The following is a 10,374-nucleotide window of genomic DNA, read 5'->3' on the forward strand; positions in this document are numbered from 1 at the left end:
TGGGTCATAAAAACATTCTCTTTTGGATATCCATTCAAGAAAGAAATTTTTATATACATTTGATGGAATTTCCAACCGTTATGAGTTGTTGAGGAAAAGAGTGTCCAGATGGTAGCCCATTTTGTTGTGGGGGAAAAGTCTTCAAATAGTCAACTCATTCCTTCTATGCAAAACATTTTTACACAAGCATAGATTTATGATTATCAAGTGAGCCATCTGCAGCTTTATACTTGTTCTTGAATACCCACTTGTAGCCTATTAGTTTGGTTCCCAATGGAGGATCAACGAGCTTCCAGGTGTCATTATTTATCAAAGCATCATATTATTTCTGCATTGCTTGTTTCCATTCATCATGAGAAGTGACTTATCTGAAGGATGTTGGTTCAAAATCTATAGACAAATTCAGTTCACAATCATAAGAAACATTCATATCAATAGGTGAATTAGAATTGTCCACATCACCTCCATTCTGTCTGGTTGAGCTTCTTGTTCCTGTCTTTCCAACCTCGCCAGGACAAACACTTTCAACTATCTTTATCAGCCATTTTAGAGGACCTTTTTGAGATGGCCTAGGCTTCTTAGTTAACTGAGATGGGTTGAATCAAGATTTAGTCTCCCAATTATGTCAATCACATCGCTCAAAGTGTCATCAGTGGTTGGATCTTCATGTGGGGGAGAGAGTGCTTCAAAATAAGATTCCACAGATTGATCTAGTATAGGGATCCCCCCTTCAAGGTGTGGAATATCATTATCAAACTCTTGATATTTTTTTACATGTATGAATCTATCCAAGTGATCAAGTTCTCGCTCAACAACATTGTCAATCTTGAAATATTTAAGAAAGATCACATCTATAGATATTATAAACTTTTTTATTCACTTCATCATATAGACGATATGCTTTGGAGGTATTTGAGTACCCCAAGAAGATACATTTGCGACTCCTTGCACCAAGTTTGTTTCTTTGTTCCTTAGGTATCGAGGCATAGAAAGTGGAACCAAAATTCCTGAGATGCCTCACCGAAGGAATGTGGACATACCACATTTCATAGGCAGTCTTGATTTTTATAGCATTAGATGGAAACCTATTCTTTATATACACAACACATAGAATTGCATCAACCCAAAACCTCAGTTTAACATTCTTGAAAAACATCACGGAACGTACCATATTTAATATTGTCATGTTCATTCTTTCAGCTACTCTGTTCTGTTGAGGATTATATGGCACAATTGTTTGATGTTTGATCCCATGTTGGCGAAGATAGTTTTCAAATTCATTTGATGTATATCCTTTTCCATTATTTGTATGAATAGATCCAACATGAGATTGTGCATCATTTTCAATACATGCATGAAAGTTCTCAAATGTTTCAAAAGCTTCAGATTTATTCTTCAATAAATAAACCCGACACATTTTGGTGTAGTAATCAATAAATGTCATCATATATTTATTACCATTTGCAAAGGGAATAGGCATCGGGCCACACAAATCAGAATGAATGAGTTCAAGTTTTCTCTGTGCTCTCGGTGTTGTAGGCAAACCAGTATCACCATTTTTCTTCAACAAACGAAGGTTGCCATAGTTCAAGTGTCCAAATATATCATGTCATAAAAGACTTGATGGAAATGTAACTTCATCATAGTGAGAATTGCATGAAAAATTTTGTGCGCGAGCAAAGGTTCCTTGCAGCTTCAGAAGTCTTTCTTATTCTATCCTAGCCATGACAAGTGAGTGATTTGATGCTTTTCTGAACTTGAACTTGCCATCGAATATATGAATGGAGCATCCTTGCTAGTGGATGTGGACCAAAGACAACAAGATTCTCCTGAACTCCGAGAGGTATAGAACATCATGGAGAAGAAAGTCTGGAAGACTAGGTAGTTTGACCCTGATGGTGTCAGGCCCTGATGGCTTGAGTTTTAACTTGTCTTCAAAATAGACTACTCCATCAACATTGTCTGTGAATTATTCAAATAAATATCTCCTGAAATTCATGTGGCAAGTTGCTTTTGAATCAAGCAACCAATCATCGTTCCATGAAGCAAGCATTGAATAAGCCTTCAGTTACTCCAATGTTACAATGTGCCACAAGATAATGTTTGGACTCAGGTGATTTTCCTTTCCCTTTTTTAGTTGTTTTACCTTTTCATTCATTTCTTTCATGCTAAATTCTATCTCAAGGAAACTTACATGTGAATGCATCATGTCCGTATCTATTGTGTCGTATGCAATGAATATCATACCTTTCTCCTTGGAAATGTTTGGCCCCCCTGCCTTTAAAATTCTTCCTTCCTCTTCCTCTTCGACCACCCTTTCCTCTAGAAGAATCTTGTGCATGATTCTTCTACTTTTGTGCTAGGCACACAACTTCTTCAATAGACTGAGGATATGTCTTCTTCCCAAAAGGCTTCTCTCTTTTAGCAAACTTCTTTTCAAGGGAGTCAAAAGTAATCTCCTTAAGGTTGCTACTTGCTTGCAATGACTTAAGATAATGTGAATAGGTGGGATATAGTGCCTTGAAACAAGCTATGAGAGGAATATCTATTTCAACACATGTTGGGACTCAGAAATGTCATATTTTCATCCACCTTTTTCTTCACTATTCCTTACATTTCATCATCCCATTAACCTTTTATCATATCATCTTCATACATACATTTGGGTTTCACCTTCTTATTTTCCATTTTATTCATTTTTGTATTACAAGTGAATTTATGATTAATTATTAGAAAATATACATATTTTTATATATATCTCCAAAATATGTGAGTTTTGTGATGTGTAGGAAATATGTGAAGAATTAATTCCAAAAGACTTATCCATATCTCCTCCACCATATTAAGGAGATAATTATGCAAACCTATTCCTAAGGAGAAAAGCATGGAGGATTTGGTTGGCATATCTTATCCAATTCCTAAGGAGAAAAGCATGGAGGATTTGGTTGGCATATCTTATCCAATTCCTAAGGAGAAGATCATGGAGGATTTGGTTGGCATATTTTATCCAAGATATGTGAGAGATTTATTGAGAGATTTGTGGGATCATATTTTGTAATAATGGGAAAGTAGTTAAAAATGCTTGAGAGATTTGTGGGATCATATTTTATAATAATGGTAAAGTAGATTAGTGGATGATTGTAGAACCTCTATTCTACACCTATTTGTCTACCATTTTCCTCAACTTTTCCTTATCTTTCCTTCACTTTTGCCTCATTTTCACCATAAAACCTCTCAGATCATTACATTAAGTGTCAATAAGCATGATCAAGCAAGTTTTGCTAATGGATGACTATTTGTTTAGATTTTGACTTACTTGCAGGAATCCCGCAGCTATCTGATGATCCTGCAGCTATCTGAAGATCCTGCAGCCTTTTTGTTAAACACTATGATCCACGTGTCGGTTTGCTAGACGAGCCACATGGGCACTCAGGTATCAATGTGCTCGAGGTTCCTGTCCCATTGTTCCAGCCATCCACGTCATCTTCACCCATGGTCAAAGCTGGTTAAGCTACGGTCAACTCAAGGTGGTTTAAACGGTGATTGTGAGCTGCTTGGTCACGTCATCTTAAACGGTGATTTGTCCATGATCTACAGGTGGCAGGGGACGCAATCCAACATGGGATTTATTATCCATGACGACAGAACCACTAAACTCGTCCACGCAGCCGTGATGTGTCAAGGGACCATAAATACGCATGATTGTTTATTGTTTTTCTGTTAATTAGCTGTACGAGTAGGCTATCTTAGAAACTCCTATAAATTGTTGCGTCTGCGTACGCTCAAGGAACTTTTGATTAGTTGTAATTTTCTACACTTGTGTTGAATTTAGAAGCATTGTGAACTCTGTTTTCTAGTGCTATTCTAGCACTCTGTTTTGTATACTTTTTGCAAATGGAGGAATAGATATAGCACTGTTTTGAAGTTTCCAGATCTTTGAGTTCTCTTGTGGCTGAATGAACAGAGGGCCCCTGCTCATCTCAGCCTTTGTAAAGTATTTCATGTGCAGCATTTCATTATTTTCTTATTTATTTCCTTAAGCATGTATAGTTTCATTTACTTATTTTCTTTTCTTTCAAGCTGATCAGTGTTATTTCTTTGCAGGTTTCTTTTAGCCCGGGATTTATTTTTATATGTGTGTGTTTGCTTTACAAGCTAATGGTATTTGAAGTTGACAATTCAAGTGTTGCCTTTGTCTTTATAGTTGATTTTTAATCTTATTTCTCAAAGAGCTGTTAACATACATGAATGATCTTCATCATAAACTATTATCTTTTAAGATCAAAATATCACTAATTTGCAGCTAGTTTGGGTGCTTTTTGGACTGTTCTTTCACTACTTTCTTTCCGTGCTTTACACAGTACATGTGCTTTGAAGCATCGAGTTAGAAAGAGTAAATCATTACCACTAGTCTTTAAAGTAGAAGTTTTGATTTTAAAGTGCTTCCTAGACTATTTCCTCACTACTTTCTAATCATGCTTTCCATAGTACATATGGTTGAAGTAGAGAATTAGAAATAGCAAATCATTATCATTAGTCTTTCAAGCATATTTTTCTCACTTTTCTAATTCCACTTAAGCTACTTTCTTTCCGTGCTTTACACAGTACATGTGCTTTGAAGCATCGAGTTAGAGAGAGATAATCTTTATTTTTGGGTTTTAAAAGTGACTCTCTTTTCTTTTATTAGCAGCAACTTGGACGGTGTCTAGTGCCATTGGTAGTGGTCATTTGCTTTCAAGTTTATTTCAAGTCATTTCAATTCATTTATTCTTTCCAAGCATTTCCTTTCAAGCAATTAGTTAGAGATCACTCAACACACACTTCCACTCATTTAGAATTCACTCTACACACACACCATCACTCACTTGTTTATAAATTCTCACTCCATCTTAGGAACATAATTAACCACAACAACACCCACAACGATAAGAAAAACTCTAAGAGGTTACTTAAGTACATATAGTACACCCTCACTTCATCAGCTTACGAGCCCCGGGTTGACAATAAATACTAGCAATTTAGATAACACTAAATTGACTAAACAATGATCATTATGAGTTGTTACTCATCCCATTGTATAAATAGGAGTACAATCTCCTCCATTTGTAATCTGGAAGTTTTTGTAATCTTAGAATTTTGGAATAAAGGATCATACTTCAATTTTGCTTCTACATTTGAGTCTCCATTGAAGTGGTGTGCTTGTGGAGTTATGGAGGGCCCCCATGGCCTCACTTGCATGCTTATTTGTTTATAATTTATTTTATGTTTTTGTTTGATTTCATCTTTCAAGTTTTGTTAAATGTTCTAATATTGGAAGAGTCTTATTTGAAGGTGTTCTTGTAAGAGAACCGTAAGATCTCATACAATTATTAAATCTAGGTTTATTTCATTTCAGCTTTTAATTTCTTATTAGATGTTCTAATGTTGGAAGAGATCTTGTAGAATATGTTCTTGTAAGAGAAACATAGATCTCAAACAATTGTTAGATCTAGGCTTGATTAGTTATTGAAAGAGATCTTAATGAATATGTTCCTGTAAGGGGACTTTAAGATCTTGGACAAATTAGGAATCTTTCTAGATCTATATATTTTAGATAAGCACTTCTAAGTTTACCTTCCTGGGTTGACATTAAATTAAACTCTAATTTGCATCCGCATTTTAGACCACACATTTTGGCGCCATTGCCGGGGACTCAGAAATGTCATATTTTCATGTTGGGACTCAGAAATGTCATATTTTCATCCACCTTTTTCTTCACTATTCCTTACATTTCATCATCCCATTAACCTTTTATCATATCATCTTCATACATACATTTGGGTTTCACCTTCTTATTTTCCATTTTATTCATTTTTGTATTACAAGTGAATTTATGACTAATTATTAGAAAATATACATTTTTTTATATATATCTCAAGAATATGTGAGTTTTGTGATGTGTAGGAAATATGTGAAGAATTAATTCCAAAAGACTTACCCATATCTCCTTCACCATATTAAGGAGATAATTATGCAAGCCTATTCCTAAGGAGAAAAGCATGGAGGATTTGGTTGGCATATCTTATCCAATTCCTAAGGAGAAGAGCATGGAGGATTTGGTTGGCATATCTTATCCAAGATATGTGAGAGATTTATTGAGAGATTTGTGGGATCATATTTTGTAATAATAGGAAAGTAGTTAAAAATGCTTGAGAGATTTGTGAGATCATATTTTGTAATAATGGGAAAGTAGATTAGTGGATGATCATTATGAGTTGTTACTCATCCCATTGTATAAATAGGAGTACAATCTCCTCCATTTGTAATCTGGAAGTTTTTGTAATCTTAGAATTTTGGAATAAAGGATCATACTTCAATTTTGCTTCTACATCTGAGTCTCCATTGAAGTGGTGTGCTTGTGGAGTTATGGAGGGCCCCCATGGCCTCACTTGCATGCTTATTTGTTTATAATTTATTTTATGTTTTTGTTTGATTTCAGCTTTCAAGTTTTGATAAATGTTCTAATATTGGAAGAGTCTTATTAGAAGGTTTTCTTGTAAGAGAACAGTAAGATCTCATACAATTATTAGATCTAGGTTTATTTCATTTCAGCTTTTAATTTCTTATTAAATGTTCTAATGTTGGAAGAGATCTTGTAGAATATGTTCTTGTAAGAGAATCATAGATCTCAAACAATTGTTAGATCTAGGCTTGATTAGTCATTGAAAGAGATCTTAATGAATATGTTCCTGTAAGGGGACTTTAAGATCTTGGACAAATTAGGAATCTTTCTAGATCTATATATTTTAGATAAGCACTTCTAAGTTTCCTTCTCGGTTTGACATTAAATTAAACTCTAATTTGCATCCGCATTTTAGACCACACATTTTGGTGCCATTGCCGGGAAAGTGCAACTAGAAGGATTTAGTAATTTTTTTATGCATTTGTTTTTATGGACTAATTTGTGGAACTTGGTGACAGCAGGTTCGTAAAGGAGTTCAAAGTTTGGAGAATTTTTCATTTTCACACATGGATAATTTAGATTAAGTTTTTATTTTAAACCCCCCATTTCTCACTAATCCATCTACGGATGAGGGATTTGACAATGTTGAACAGGTACCTCTTGGAGAGCAAGGACAATAACCTTGAGCCAACTCTAAGACAGGATTCTCACATACTTGCAAAAAATAATGTAAAATTTTTAAATCTTGATGTGAGCATGTTCAAATTTTTACTTCGTAGATGGATTCACTGGAAGCATGCTTTTACTTAGAAAATAAAACATCTTTTAAGTTAATGTAGAATAGATTAGAAAAATAAAAATGAGATCTCATTAGAAGTCATTAAAAGTCATTATCATTAGAAGTTTTTAGTCTTGTTTTCAAAAAAAATAAATCATCATGAATAAATTCAGTGGCACATCTTTGCATTTCTATGTCTTGTTTATGTATCACGGGTGAGCCAGGAGCCTGATTATCAGAAAGATTTGTCTTCCGAGAGTCTAAATGCCCCCGCGACATTGCAGAAAGAGTGTAAATAATGCAAGGTTTTGTCGCAGATCTTAATTGTGTTTTTTTTTCGCAGATATTAATTGTGTTTTATCCATCCATGCTAACCTGCATAAATAAAAAAAAATCAAGAGATAAGTATGCTCTCTTCCTGCGCTTCGTGCGATTTGGAAGATCAGAAAATCTATTGATTTATTTCAAATAAAAAAATACTTTTGCTGGAAAATTGATCTGCATGAGCGAAAAATCATCTTAATTTTTTTTTAGATTTTTGTTTAAAAAATAAATAAATAAATTCAACAACAAACAAAACACATAATAATGCGAAACACACTGCAACACCATAAGTCACCAAATTTTGTGCAAAACCGACTCCTCTGTTCATTTGTGTGGCTTCTCTTACCATGGGTGGATCACTAGTTGAAAGAGGCGCAATTCTTGTTTTTAACTCTGGAATTATATATGTTATGAAAATCGTTGCATAAAGGGTTATTGAAATTCAATTTGAAGAAATCAATACTGAGTCTGGGTTTTACAAGAATTACTGATGTCTGCTCAACATGAGGAAACTCTTTAGTGAATTCTTTTGTCATGCAAGACGTAAAACCCAAATACAAGTTGCATGTCATAATAATGTCTACCAATGTTATGGAATGCCCAACCAGATAGGTATTTGTAGCCAAGTGTAAATTCAATGCAACTAAACTTCTTTTGAGGCCAGCAATGGTGGCCTCCTGTGCCGGTGGGAGGTACACTCCTAATCCAAGTCGAGGATAGAACCGTCGTGTGATATTTATATCAATTTATAAAGTAGAAGAATCTATCCACTGTTCAACATGGGCGTAATCAATTACAGAAGATCCAAACAAGGAATTGTCACCCTTCAATCATGCAACATAACGTGCAATCGCATTACTCTCAAACACTGCACCCTCTGGTGTCTCCAAAACTGGAACCTTGCCTATAGGATTCATTTTAAGAATTCTGGGGATTTAGTCCCCCCCATTTCAAAATTTGGGGCCAAGCTGACTTTTATACCAACATACTCTACGGAAATCAGTGCTTTAAAGGCATTTTTATTGGTAGAGCCTGCATGTAAAGTCAGTGCCATAGTTTCAGAAACCGATTGTAAAGCCTTGTAGGCCACTCCGAGTGTATGCAACCCAATGAATAGTTAATATTCAGCCTACATCAAACAAATGAAAATCGTCTGAGACTCTATGCCAGAAGCGCCTCCTTCCTCAGAAATGTGGTGAGCCAGGAGCATAAGAATTACTGATGTCTGAGGGACGCAGTAAACTAATCTCTGAATTTTGAAGATGTATTGAATTATATGTTACTGGAATCAATTCCTTTAGTGGCATCGATTGAGAAATTTTGTTCGATTAAAAATGTTGTTGATGAATTTAAAACAATTGATGTCAATTTTAGTACACAGGAAGAGTATCAAGCTCTGCAATGGTTTCATCAAATGCTTGTTTTTCCAAGTGACATGCTCTTTTAGGAGAGTTCTGAATTTCATAATCGAAAACTGAAAAGTTTAGTGCTAAGCCAAGCCCAATTGGATGTGTGGGAGGTAGATCTGTAGCTGCAGTACTTGAAGCAGCCTCGTAAGCCTTCAAAGATTGATCAGTAATCTCCTTCCTTTCATTTCTAGATTTAAAATCTGCAAGATATCGGTAGTAATCGCCTTTCATCTTATAGTAAAAGACTGTGGACTCTCCTGAGGTAGACAAAGGAAGAAGATGATCATCAATAATTGATAGAATGTCATTATAGATTCTACAGAGTTCATCCTCCACCTTTTGATGGTAATCCCTGATCCTTTTCTCGTTCTGCTCATTTCCCTTTTGCTTCTTCTTTCTGCTCAATCCGCCATGATGCTCTCCTGGCACCAATAACATTCTTATATCCCACAGAAAGCAACTTTATTTCCTCTACAGACAGCTCTAGTTCCAATTTGGCAACATCCTTCATTGACTGCTCGGCTAACTTGGCCTTGAAAACATGGCTCTCCCTCTCTTTCTCGAAACTCATTTTCTTTGGCTAAATTAATCGAACTGAGATCGAAACTCACAGCTACTGCAGCTACCACTCACAAGGAAAACATACACGAAGAGACTGAAATCGACATAAAGGTATGTTTGGAAGGAAGCATTGTGAAGGCACAATTGAAATTGAAGGGCGTTTATGGAGGTAAGCTCAATTGTGTTGAAATGTGGCCATAAAGACTTGTAAATTTGTGTGGGTCAATGTTATTGAAAGGATTCATTGTAAAGATCGATTTACATTGGAATATATAATTCCATATGGAATGGAAGTGTGCGCGCATTCTTTGAATCCAGTCATTAAAAAAAATTAAAAAAAAAAAAAAATCATTCTTTTGTTTTTTTATTTAAAATATATATCTATATATATATATATATATATATATATATATATATATATATATATATATATATAAATTTTCTCACAAAATTCATGCAGGTCTGAAAATAAAAAAATGGAACACTTGGAAACAAATTTTGAGGATCGATTTATCAAACATTTGGAGGATAATTATATTGTTTCGATAGCTTCATATTGGCATTAAACTCATAACAGCTTTCTGTTGCATACTTTTATTTGACATACTAATATGCAAAACGCAACAGATCTTTCTAATGCCAATCTTTTTGCCGAACATCTTTCATCTGACACAAATAGGGAGTATTACTTTTCATGGTTATTTTAAGAATGGATTGATTTTAATATCATGATTAAGTCAATTTCAACACTTTGATTGTCCTTAATATGTTTTATTTGGTATGGAATTTTTGCGTTAAGAATCATGAAGGAAATGGCCATTTCTTCTTGAACACACTTATGTTTTCTTTCTGCCAAGTTT

At 34.7% G+C, this 10,374-nt stretch overlaps 2 pseudogenes; both read right to left on the reverse strand.

Moving 5' to 3' along the window:
• Positions 1-8,745, reverse strand: part of LOC149237056 (elongation factor 1-gamma pseudogene) — a 51,332-nt pseudogene extending 42,587 nt beyond the window's left edge.
• A 169-nt stretch (positions 8,746-8,914) lies between these two features.
• Positions 8,915-9,524, reverse strand: LOC149237057 (14-3-3 protein 7 pseudogene; annotated as a pseudogene).
• Between the last annotated feature and the right edge of the window lie 850 nt (positions 9,525-10,374).

This window comes from Pinus tabuliformis, chromosome 8, assembly GCF_031772625.1.
Source record: "Pinus tabuliformis cultivar Carrire ecotype Pingquan chromosome 8, CPIR1, whole genome shotgun sequence".
Taxonomy (NCBI): Eukaryota; Viridiplantae; Streptophyta; class Pinopsida; order Pinales; family Pinaceae; genus Pinus; species Pinus tabuliformis.